Below are 10,913 nucleotides of genomic sequence, written 5' to 3'. Positions count from 1 at the left end.
CATGCGCCGCACGCTGATACAAAATATTTGTCGCACTTGTGGCAACAGGCTGTGACTGCATCTACTTTAATATAGTACAGCCACACTTTGGACCTTTTAGCTCTTTCCGCCATTATATATCTTTGGTAGTGTTCGTGTGTGCGCTTCCTGGTCTTGTGTGTGTGTGCGCGCGTACTGTCTGAACAACAGCCCTGCCCCCCATGAACAAATAGCCAGACAGACATCTCCTCTTCAGCAAGATTAGCTAAATTAATATCATCATTAATTAACGGAAAATTGACTTACCTGGCCAGTTAACCCTTGTGCTATCTTAGATGACCCCCCCTTCCATTGACGTGTTCTCCCTACCATGACAAAGGTGGATAAAGGTGGAAAGATTTCATGTAATCCATGGACACCAGTGAAGATCACAAATCATAGAAGAAAAAGGTTCAGAGCACTGTCTAGTGGGTCTAGTTAAAGTGCCGATAGCACAAGGGTTAAATATGGCAGATAACATTTATATCTTGTGGGACATAAAAAAACTGCGACTTCTCCAGTATCAATAGCAGAGGTCAAATCTTAACGATACTGCGGTCTTGAAGAATGTTGCCCCGGCGCTCGTTAAATACCGGTGCTTGGTACCCGTCCCTACTAACCACAGTTTCCACTGACCCAGAACATCCTGAAATTCTCACCCCTGCAATGCTTCTCATGCAAAAGGTTGGATCAGCTGCAGTCCCATCAGGTCAGTTTGACAAACAAGATCTCTGCAGGGCACAGTGGAGGAGGGTGCAACATAAGGCCAACATCTTCTGAAGAAGATGGCAGAAAGAGTTCTTAAGTGGACTTTAAGAACGACGGAAATGGAAAACATCAAAACCCAATCTAAAAGTTGGAGATGTCGTCCTGGTGAAAGATGGACAAGAGAAACGAAATGATTGGCCACTTGGACTAGTGACTCAGACTTTTCCCAGCAAAGACAACAGGGTCCGAAAGATTAAAGTGAAGGTCATTCGCAATGGTGAAAAGAAACATTATGTGAGACCCATCAGTGAAGTTGTCTTGCTTGTGGCAAACGATGCTTAATAGTTATTTTTTTGTTTGATTAAGAGGTATGACATTTAAAAATGTCAGGGGGGGAGTGTTCTGTCTCCCTCAGTGTTGTATGTTTTTGTTATAAGTTTAATATGGTTTAATTGTTATTTTTTTATTGTTTGGTACAGTAAGATTTACAAGTTCATTGTTAAGTTAAATGTTTATGTCTTATGCTGCCATCTAGTGGCCTCATGCAGTAAGTAAAGTGGGAAGCTTGGCTCAGAAAAGACAGGCAGGCACGTGCTGCGTGTTGGGTAGTGGTACTCATGCGTGAAAAGTTAAGCTCTTTAATGTATACAGAACCCTGTGAGAAGCTATGATCTTTTTCCAAATTAAAAAGTGGCTCAAGAAAAGCGAGTTTGTGGAGTTTTTGAAGCCCTTTGTGTTTAGCTCGCTGCATAAGCTAAATCAACACATTTGGCAGAGGAGTATTAGAATTGGCATCATAGTTGGATAAAGAGAACATTTCAAATTGGCACATCGTTTCATACAGTGTTGTAGAATCTTCTAATAATGTTCTGTTCTGAACTTTAGGAAACTAAAATGTGAATGGATTTGCCATTAATTATTATTTACTAGTTTGTTGTACACATAATTATTTACACTTGGTTATCTTGAAAGAAATACAAGGCATCTGGAAAACTTCCCCTGCACTGCTCAGTATTTATCTCTGTGTTACATTGGTTGAGGTTTTGGTTAAAGGTGTCCTGAATCCATTTTAGGTCTGAGAATCGGATCCAATTGAATTGTTGAACCAAAATTGAAAGAGAATAGAATTGGCAATTACAAATGGAACTGAATTGACGTTTAACTGAATGGTTATACTCTTAGTAGAAGGAGGCTGACTCCTTGAGTTGCCAGGCAAGAGGTCTAGAGGAACGACAGAGGAGGTTTATGGATGCAGTTAATGAAGACATGAAGGTAGCTGGTGTTAAAGTAGAGGATGCAGAAGATGGGGTTAGATGGAAGAAACGGATTCTCTGTGGCGACCCCTGAAGGAAAATACACAAAGGAAAAGTAGATATTTTAGAAATCAAAACATAAATGGAAAAGAAATACCAATATGAAAATGAAACATGTTTTAAAACAAAGGTAATTTCCAGAAATCTAAATGAAATGCTAAAAAAAATGAAACTCATTAAGAAACCAGAATAGGTTCGATTGTGTTGGATTTCTAAAATCTTAGGTTTTTTTATTTTTTTTTTTTATTGTTGTTGAGGTCTTTCATTTGTTTTTGCTTAAAGTGATGAATTGATGTGATTCACACTTCAAGGCCACGGTACTTAACCACCTTTAATGACTAGGATCTGGGGTTTATTTGGCTGTGGTCTGTGCTTATCACGCATGCAAGACATCATCAGCCGAGAACCAAACAAGGGCTCTAGAAACCACATGAGATCATATCTAGCATCCTGCATCCAAAACAGGACACATGCTTCCTCGAAACAGTCTACATGCTAAATGAGGTTATTACTTTGTGTCAGACCTGCAAAAGCCTAAAAAAGATAACATATTTCCTTCCTCCGCAACTTCATTTAGCATCATACACTTTATGTAATGCATTCTTCTGAAATACCTATTTTTCCCTTTTACGTAATTTTTTTCTTTCATTTTGACTAGCCATAGTCAAAGTATCATTTTTACAATACATATTGTTTGCAAAAAGATTTCTCGAAAATTGCTGCCAATATCTATTTTCAAATGTACAAAGAACAAATATATTACAAAACTCAAACTGTTTTGGGATTAGCCCACTGTAGCTCAAGTGTTTACATTGTTTTGACTACCGTAACTCTGAAACCATTTATGCCATTAATGTAATCACAGCAGATTATGAAATGGAGGAAAGCAGCCCTGCATTGATAGGTGACATTGCAGCAGTGAGGAGCTTATGCAAACAAAAATCAGCTGATTCTGATGAAAAGAAAAGCGTCTTAGTGTCATTGTGCAAATGAATAGTGTTGCATAACAGCGCAAAGGGGATATAAAAACGTCCCTTTCTTTCCCTTCGGAATCAGCTGATTTACATTAATTAAGTAAATGTATATATTTATATATAATTAGTATAATGAATCATGAACTTATTATATATAATTACTCCCTATTGGACTAATTTAGCACCCAGATCCGGCCATTTTTCAAAATAAAATAATTTTCAAAACAGACTATAAAAGGAGTAAAGTATGGAATATTTTTTCAGCGGACAAGCCTTCCATTCATTTTCTTAACCAGCTATATCCCTTTTATGGTTTCTGGAGCCATTCAGGTACAAAGTCAGGTACACCCTAGACCAGGGGTTGCCGATCAGTGTGCGGCGCTGGCGGCTCTCTCATCCTTGTGCTGCGGCTGTCTGTGGTCACACAGTTTGTCAAATCTTATTTTATATCTGTGCAGGATCTGTGTTCCTAATGATGTGAATAATCATCTTTACCCTTATTAATATGGTAAAAATACGTAGAAATTTATGCTGTGGAATTTATTTCAATACCTAAAAAAACAGGTTACATGCGGTTTTGTGTGATGTGAGAACCATATAAGTGCACAAACCAGAACAAACATTTTTGGCCTTTAGGAAGATTTAGGGGAACATGTTTTGATGTTTGACAGTAATTTTTCGTGCGCCACGATTTGTAACTTTAACTGCAGAAGACCACTTCAGAACAGGGGTCACTCACTAGTGGACCGCACATGCTGGGACCCATACCTGTACCCGGATCTGAACATTACGCAAAACTAATACGATGGGTGTCTCTATTTTAAATGATGCAGCCCTTTTTGTCGTTGCAACCAACACATGATCTGTATCACTCCCAACTCGTCATTTATGGAAGTATTTTCGCATCACTTTTTGATGTTTTGGGTGTCCCCAACTTGCTGTTTTTCAACGTGCTGCCTGTTCCAGGGGTCCTCCCGCTTGGTACCAGGCCGCAGACAGGAAAAATATGCAATGTGCTAACTTAGATTCTTTCCCCTTTTTAATTTTTGATTTTGGAATACTACCGGATTCTGTTCACCCTATCCGCTTGTCTTGCAGCGCTGCATGGCATAAAGTGGCAGCTCGCTCAGAGCGCTGGCTAAGTTAAAAGCCCAAAGCAAAAGGTTAACAAAAGCCAAACTAAAAAAAGTGTTTGCAAAGTTTCTTTGGGCAGAAAAGAGCCAGTGAGGGAACCAAAGAAGAGCCTTCAACTAAAGAAACATAAAGCTGCTGTTTACAGACAAAACCGGGAGTCTAGTCGCTCTGTATAATATGCAGTGACTGACCCTTGAATGTTTCACATAATATCACAATAATAAAGATGCAGATACAATGGATTCATGTTTATAAAAGTACCAGTGGTTTTGTCGTTTCATTTTGCTATATATATCTGTCACACGTTAAATATTGGAGTAATACTGAAGTAAGCATTCTGTTGTTGGCGTCTACAAGGACATTATGGGAAAATCTTCATCACAAAGTCTGTGTTTAAACCAGCCGTAAATATTTGACAGAGAATGCAGATTCAATCAAATCAAATATTTGTTAAAATGTCCATTCTTCCGGGGAGGTGTTTGATTTGTGGAAGAAGCTAATGAGCTAATGAATGCTAGTGGATCCTCCTTTCATCTAGTTTTCTTGGTGATTTTTTGTCCTGGTTGTGTTCCTGTTGTGTGTGATTGTGGCGCACAGTTCCATCTGTTGTATGTTATCTGACAAATACTGTCAAAAAGTTTTAAATTGTATTGAATTAATTTGAATTGAGAGTTAATTATTAATTAAAGCTACAAGTAGCATTTAGCGGGCCCGAGCACGTGCGACCGCCTGGCACGAGCGACCGCCCCGTGAGCAACGCCCTGCTCGAGCCATTCTCGTCGTTTTTTCTTGTCCATTCTGGAGCTCCAAGCTATTGTTAATACGACAGCAGCCTGGGGGGGGGGGGGGGGGGGGGGGGGGGCTGTAATCTGTTGCCTTAAGGGACAAAGACTTTTGCATATAGCATGAAAAAAATTCAAGCAATGATGATAATTGCTATCACTGTCCCTAAGGATGAGAACAATAGAAATCATTCAATTTCCACTACAATGTCTAGATGAGTGTCAGCTATGTCTGATAACTTGGCCAATTAGCTGGACCGGGATCTTGCAAAGTGCAGGTGGTTAACGTCCAGTGTGATGAGTCTGTGGACGGCAACAGTACAGCATAGCTTTTGGTTTCCACAAGAGAAGAACTCCTGACACATCTGCCCTAACAGACAACTACAAGAGGAGTTGAAATGTATAACACGGTGAAGGAGTTTTTGTGCAGAAAAAGGTACAATTAGAAAAGCTGGTAGCAGTGACTGCAGATGGGACTCCTGCTATGATCAATAGACAAACAGGTTTCATCACTCACTGTAAAGCTGACCCAGACTTTCCAAAATGTCTGCATTACTGCTGCGTCATTCACCAGCAGGCCTTATGTGCAGAAGTGATTGGCTCTGGACATATAATGACTCTTATTCTGAAAATCGTAAACAACCTCAGCTGCAAAGCAAAACAGCACAGGATTTTTAAGGTGCTATTGGAGGAGATGTCTGTTGAATATGGTGAATATGAACATTGTGAATCTGAACTTGCATTCTTGACTGACATTACTGGAAAACTAAACCACTTGATCTGCGAGCTGCAAGACAATGGCAAAACTATTTTTTTTTGACCAGCCTGCCTGAGCCAGTGTTTTTCTTGTGGGGATCTTTTCTGCCAGGGCTTGTCAGCTTGGTCAGTGGATGTTGCTGCAGTTGTCTACCTTGCTGGGACAGCTGGAGTTAAACACAGCAGCTCACGGCTCTGAAGTGGACCCCGTTGCTGTCCCAGTCTGGATGGGCACTGTGGCGATGTTCCAATGGCCAGGCTGGCTCCTGGTATAAAGAGATTCCCAAATACCATTTCCTAACCGCAGAGCCAAGGATGTGTTTACATGTTTAGGTCAAAAATGTGATGGACAGCTTCATGTTGTCTAAACATGCCACCCTGTTATTAATCCAGTTGATATGGTTCTCCATCTGTGTCTAGGTGATAGAAAAGCATTTTTTTTTATATTTAGAGCTCTAAGCAAACAAACAGTTGTCTATATAAAAGAGCTTTTACAATTGTGCACTTTTAGCAGGTCTCTGAGTTCATGTGACCAATGTATGGTGGATTTTCACAGACCTTGTTTAAAACTGAAGGTGAGAGAGACTTAGAGAAATGGCTTCATTGTTCTGGAGTTCTTTGTTTCATCCACAGAAGTGTAGAATTGGTGATTGATTTTGAAAAGCTGCTGAAAAAAGTATCTTTTTCAAATTGCAATTTCTAACTTGGGTTTTACATTTTGTGTTCCATTTTTTGTGCTTTAATTGGGAAGCATTTGTTATTTGTTTGGTGTTTTTAAGGTTCTGCAAATATACACATCATTTTTTAGAGACATTTGTTATCAGTTGTGTTTGTTGATTTGTAGTTTAATTTCATTGGATGTATAGATGTCGTGTGGGGGGGAGGCTCGAGAGCAGGTAGGACCCAGGCGCAGAGACGGGAGGCAAACGGGTTCAGGGCAAGTGGGTTTATTTAACTAACAAAAAGCGCTGCAGAGCAGGATGACAAAACTAAAAACAAAAACTTACTGTGGCATGGCAAGGGACATGGACGCCAGACAAGAAGACGTGATCAACATGAGCAGAAGTTAATGGACCAGCACAGGAGGAAGGCAGAGACAAGACTTATATACAGACAGGGCAGACAAGACACAGGTGAACACGATTAGGGCAGATGGGGACCAAAGGAAGTAAAACTCAAGAAACATGACAAGACAGGAAACCTTTCAAAATAAAACAGGAAACAGAACCAAACAAGACAGAACAAGAACTAAAGCGAAAAAAAAGACAACAAACTGAAACCATGACAATAGAAAGGAAAAGAAGTTCAAACATTGATTATAAAAAAGGATATAAGAGATAAAAAAAAAAAGAAAAAGGAAAAGAAAAAAGATAAAATATTGATTTAATTGCATTTTGAATGAATAAAAAACAATGATTAATAGAATCAGAATCAGAATCAGGAATCAGAAAAAGTTTTATTGCCAGGTTCAGTAGAGCGCACTTTACAAAACGAGGAATTTGACTTGGTGTATAGTGCAATTAAGAATAAGTTAAAAATTAAGTTAACAACAACAACACACTATATACAGTAGAGTAAGGTGAATTAAAGTGGGAGCACAGATGGGCTGGGATGGTGGGGCCTGTAAGTGGCACCGACAGTCCTTTGGTGGGCGGGGGGTGGAGGGGGGGTCACCTGGGGGAGTTGGGGTTCTGTTCAGCAGGCTGGCTGCAGTGGGGAAGAAGCTGTTCTTGTGGCGCGAGGTCCTGGTCCTGATGGACCGGAGCCTCTTGCCAGAAGGGAGGGGCCGAAAGAGATTATGTCCTGGATGAGAGGGGTTGGCTACAATCCTGGCTGCCCGCCTCCAGGTCCTGGAGATGTGCAGCTCCTGGAGAGACGGGAGGTGGCAGCCGATCACCTTCTCTGCTGAGTGGATGACGCGTTGCAGCTTGGCCTTGTCTCTGGCCGTGGCCGCAGCGAACCAGACTGTGATGGAGGACGTGAGGGTGGATTCGATGATGGCGGTGTAAAAGTCTACCAGCATCTTTTCAGGGAGGTGAAACTTCTTCAGCTGCCTCAGGAAGTACATCCTCTGCTGGACCTTCTTAGTGATGGAGCTGATGTTCTGCTCCCACTTGAGGTCCTGGCTGATGATGGTTCCCAGGAAGCAGAAGGACTCCACAGAGGTCACCGGGGAGTCACAGAGGATGACAGGGGGGAGGGGGGCTGGGGCCTTCCTCAAGTCCACTGTCATCTCCACTGTCTTCAGAGCATTAAGCTCCAGGTTGTTAGCGCTGCACTATGACACCAGCCTGGCTATTTAACTCCTGTAGGCCGACTCATCTCCGTCAGAGATGAGGCCGATGAGTGTGGTGTCGTCAGCAAACTTCAGGAGTTTGACAGACAGGTGACCAGCTGTGCAGCTGTTTGTGTACAGGGAGAGTAACAGGGGTGAAAGGACACAGCCCTGGGGGGATCCGGTGCTTGTGGTCCGAGTATCTGAGACGAGCTTCCCCAGCCTCACATACTGCTGTCTGTCCGTCAGGAAGTCTGTGATCCACCTGCAGGTGGAGTCAGGCACATTCATCTTGGAGAGTTTTTAATACTAAAGATTTATGAAAGACATACCGAAAAAATATGTCTTTCAGTGTTTAACTGGCTGTCTTTGGATTATGCATGCCTGAGTAATGGCCATTCTTACTTCTCATCTCTCTGTTCACTGCTTGCTAATTTACATAGCAGGGGTCCCAGCAGGAGGGGGCGGGGTTGTAACACGACTCCTTCAGCAGAGCCAGGCTGAGAGAGGCTTTGACATGTAAGATGTTAGATGTTAGAATGCCAGATGTTAGAATGACCAGTTCATTTTATATCTATGAAAATATTCAGGTAGCTATGGGACATGTTTAGCTATAGGTCTGTGAAAATTGGTGTCGATTGTTGAAACATAAGTTACCATAAAAAAATGTTTGTTTGGAGTCTAGACAGATTTAACACAGGTTTTTGGATGAAAAAGGATTTTTTATAAATCATCTGTTACACTTTTAAGTCTGAAAAAAATATGGAAGGCAGCAAACACAGATCCCTACCGTTTTTAATTTTTTTGTGCTGATATTTGAAAGATAAGTTTTGCAAAAAAATAGGTGTTTGCAGTTTTGCCTAAAAAGACGTTTTCGGACCTTTTTGGATGAAATGTTGAATAAAAGTTCACCTGTAACTTCAATAATTCTGAATTTTTTTAGGAAGCAGTAGCACATAAATGCCTATGAAAGTTGAATTCTTGGTGCTGATAACCTAAACATAATTTATGCTAAAAATCTTTGTTCAGTCCAAAATTTCATTAAAAAAATCAAGTGATGAAGTTTCTCGTAGACCCTATAGTGTTACATATCAAAGCTGGAGGTTATTAAAGGCATCTAATTCTGAAATCTCAGCTTCCTGAGACAAACGGCTGATTTATAATAAATTTCTATTATTTGGGTGCACATAATCGACCACTTCCTGTTACGCAGGCACCGTCAGGTGTACACCCATGAAACTTTACATGATGAGAGAAGACCCTTCTGAGTATCTCCAGTTTTAATTTCATGCACATCGGACAAAGCAAAGAGAAAATACAGGGCAGAATGTGCCCCATGCAATAACTAGGTGGCGCTATAGAGCTCGTCCAAGATTTTCATATCCATGGGTTCAGAATAGAAGCTTCATCATATCCATTGAATTTCAGTGAGATTGGACAAGGAATGTGCACGTGAGAGCAACTTTTGTGTGCATAGCGAGATGCCCAACTTTGCCGCTCTGTCACGACCACACCCCCGCATTGAAAGTTATGGTTTTTTGTCAGAGTAAACTTCAATGGCTTTTCAACAGGTGGACGTCATTTTCAGGTGTGTCGGCTCATCCTACTCGGAGTAGTGATGCTCCAAGTAAAACATGTCATTTCCTCTTGCCAGCAGGTGGCGCTACACTTTTTCCAGATTTTTTCACTGCAGATGTGTTCAGAGTCAGACTACAATCATGCATATCAATTTTGGATCAGATTGGATTTTGCATGGCTGAGTAATGGCCATTTTTCTTTTCATGGCGTGTTTTCGAAACGACCTCCAATTTTGACGCGCCGCCATGGTCACAAACATCCATAAAAACTTAAAAGCTTCGCAATTTAACATCGGACATGTGTCTAGTTTACACAACCAAAGTTTGAAGTCATTACTCCAAAATCTCTAGGAGGAGTTCGTTCTAGAGCGAGGCCTGCAAATGTCCAAAATGAAGCAAAAATGACATATTGACCTCAATATATCAGACTTCCTGTGCGAGTGACAGGTGGGTCCTTTCAGACTTTTTTGTAAGTCTCCATCTGAAGAACATGCCCTGTAAAAATCAAGCTTGTACGTTAAAGCGTATGCGGGGCGTCGGGACAAAAGTCACTGTAGGTGGCGCTATCGAGCCGTTTTTGTGCGCCCATGCCAATCTCCTATAAAATACGAAATTTTTCGCGACTCCTGATGTGTGTGCCAAATTTGGTGAGTTTTGGGGTATGTTAAAGGCCTCAAAAAGGCGACTCTTCCGGTAGAATAATAATAATAATAATAATAATAATTAAAGCTACAAGTAGCATTTAGCGGGCCCGAGCACGTGCGACCGCATGGCACGAGCGACCGCCCCGTGAGCAACGCCCTGCTCGAGCCATTCTCGTCGTTTTTTCTTGTCCATTCTGGAGCTCCAAGCTATTGTTAATACGACAGCAGCCGGGGGGGGGGGGGGGGGGGGGGCTGTAATCTGTTGCCTTAAGGGACAAAGACTTTTGCATATAGCATGAAAAAAATTCAAGCAATGATGATAATTGCTATCACTGTCCCTAAGGATGAGAACAATAGAACTCATTCAATTTCCACTACAATGTCTAGATGAGTGTCAGCTATGTCTGATAACTTGGCCAATTAGCTGGACCGGGATCTTGCAAAGTGAAGGTGGTTAACGTCCAGTGTGATGAGTCTGTGGACGGCAACAGTACAGCATAGCTTTTGGTTTCCACAAGAGAAGAACTCCTGACACATCTGCCCTAACAGACAACTACAAGAGGAGTTGAAATGTATAACACGGTGAAGGAGTTTTTGTGCAGAAAAAGGTACAATTAGAAAAGCTGGTAGAAGTGACTGCAGATGGGACTCCTGCTATGATCAATAGACAAACAGGTTTCATCACTCACTGTAAAGCTGACCCAGACTTTCCAAAATGTCTGCATTACTGCT

The sequence above is a fragment of the Oryzias latipes genome, chromosome 20 (genome assembly GCF_053564925.1).
Source record: "Oryzias latipes strain Hd-rR chromosome 20, Olatipes_Hd-rR_3.1".
Classification (NCBI taxonomy): domain Eukaryota; kingdom Metazoa; phylum Chordata; class Actinopteri; order Beloniformes; family Adrianichthyidae; genus Oryzias; species Oryzias latipes.
The sequence above is the reverse complement of the archived record's forward strand: the minus strand, read 5'-3'. Positions refer to the sequence as shown.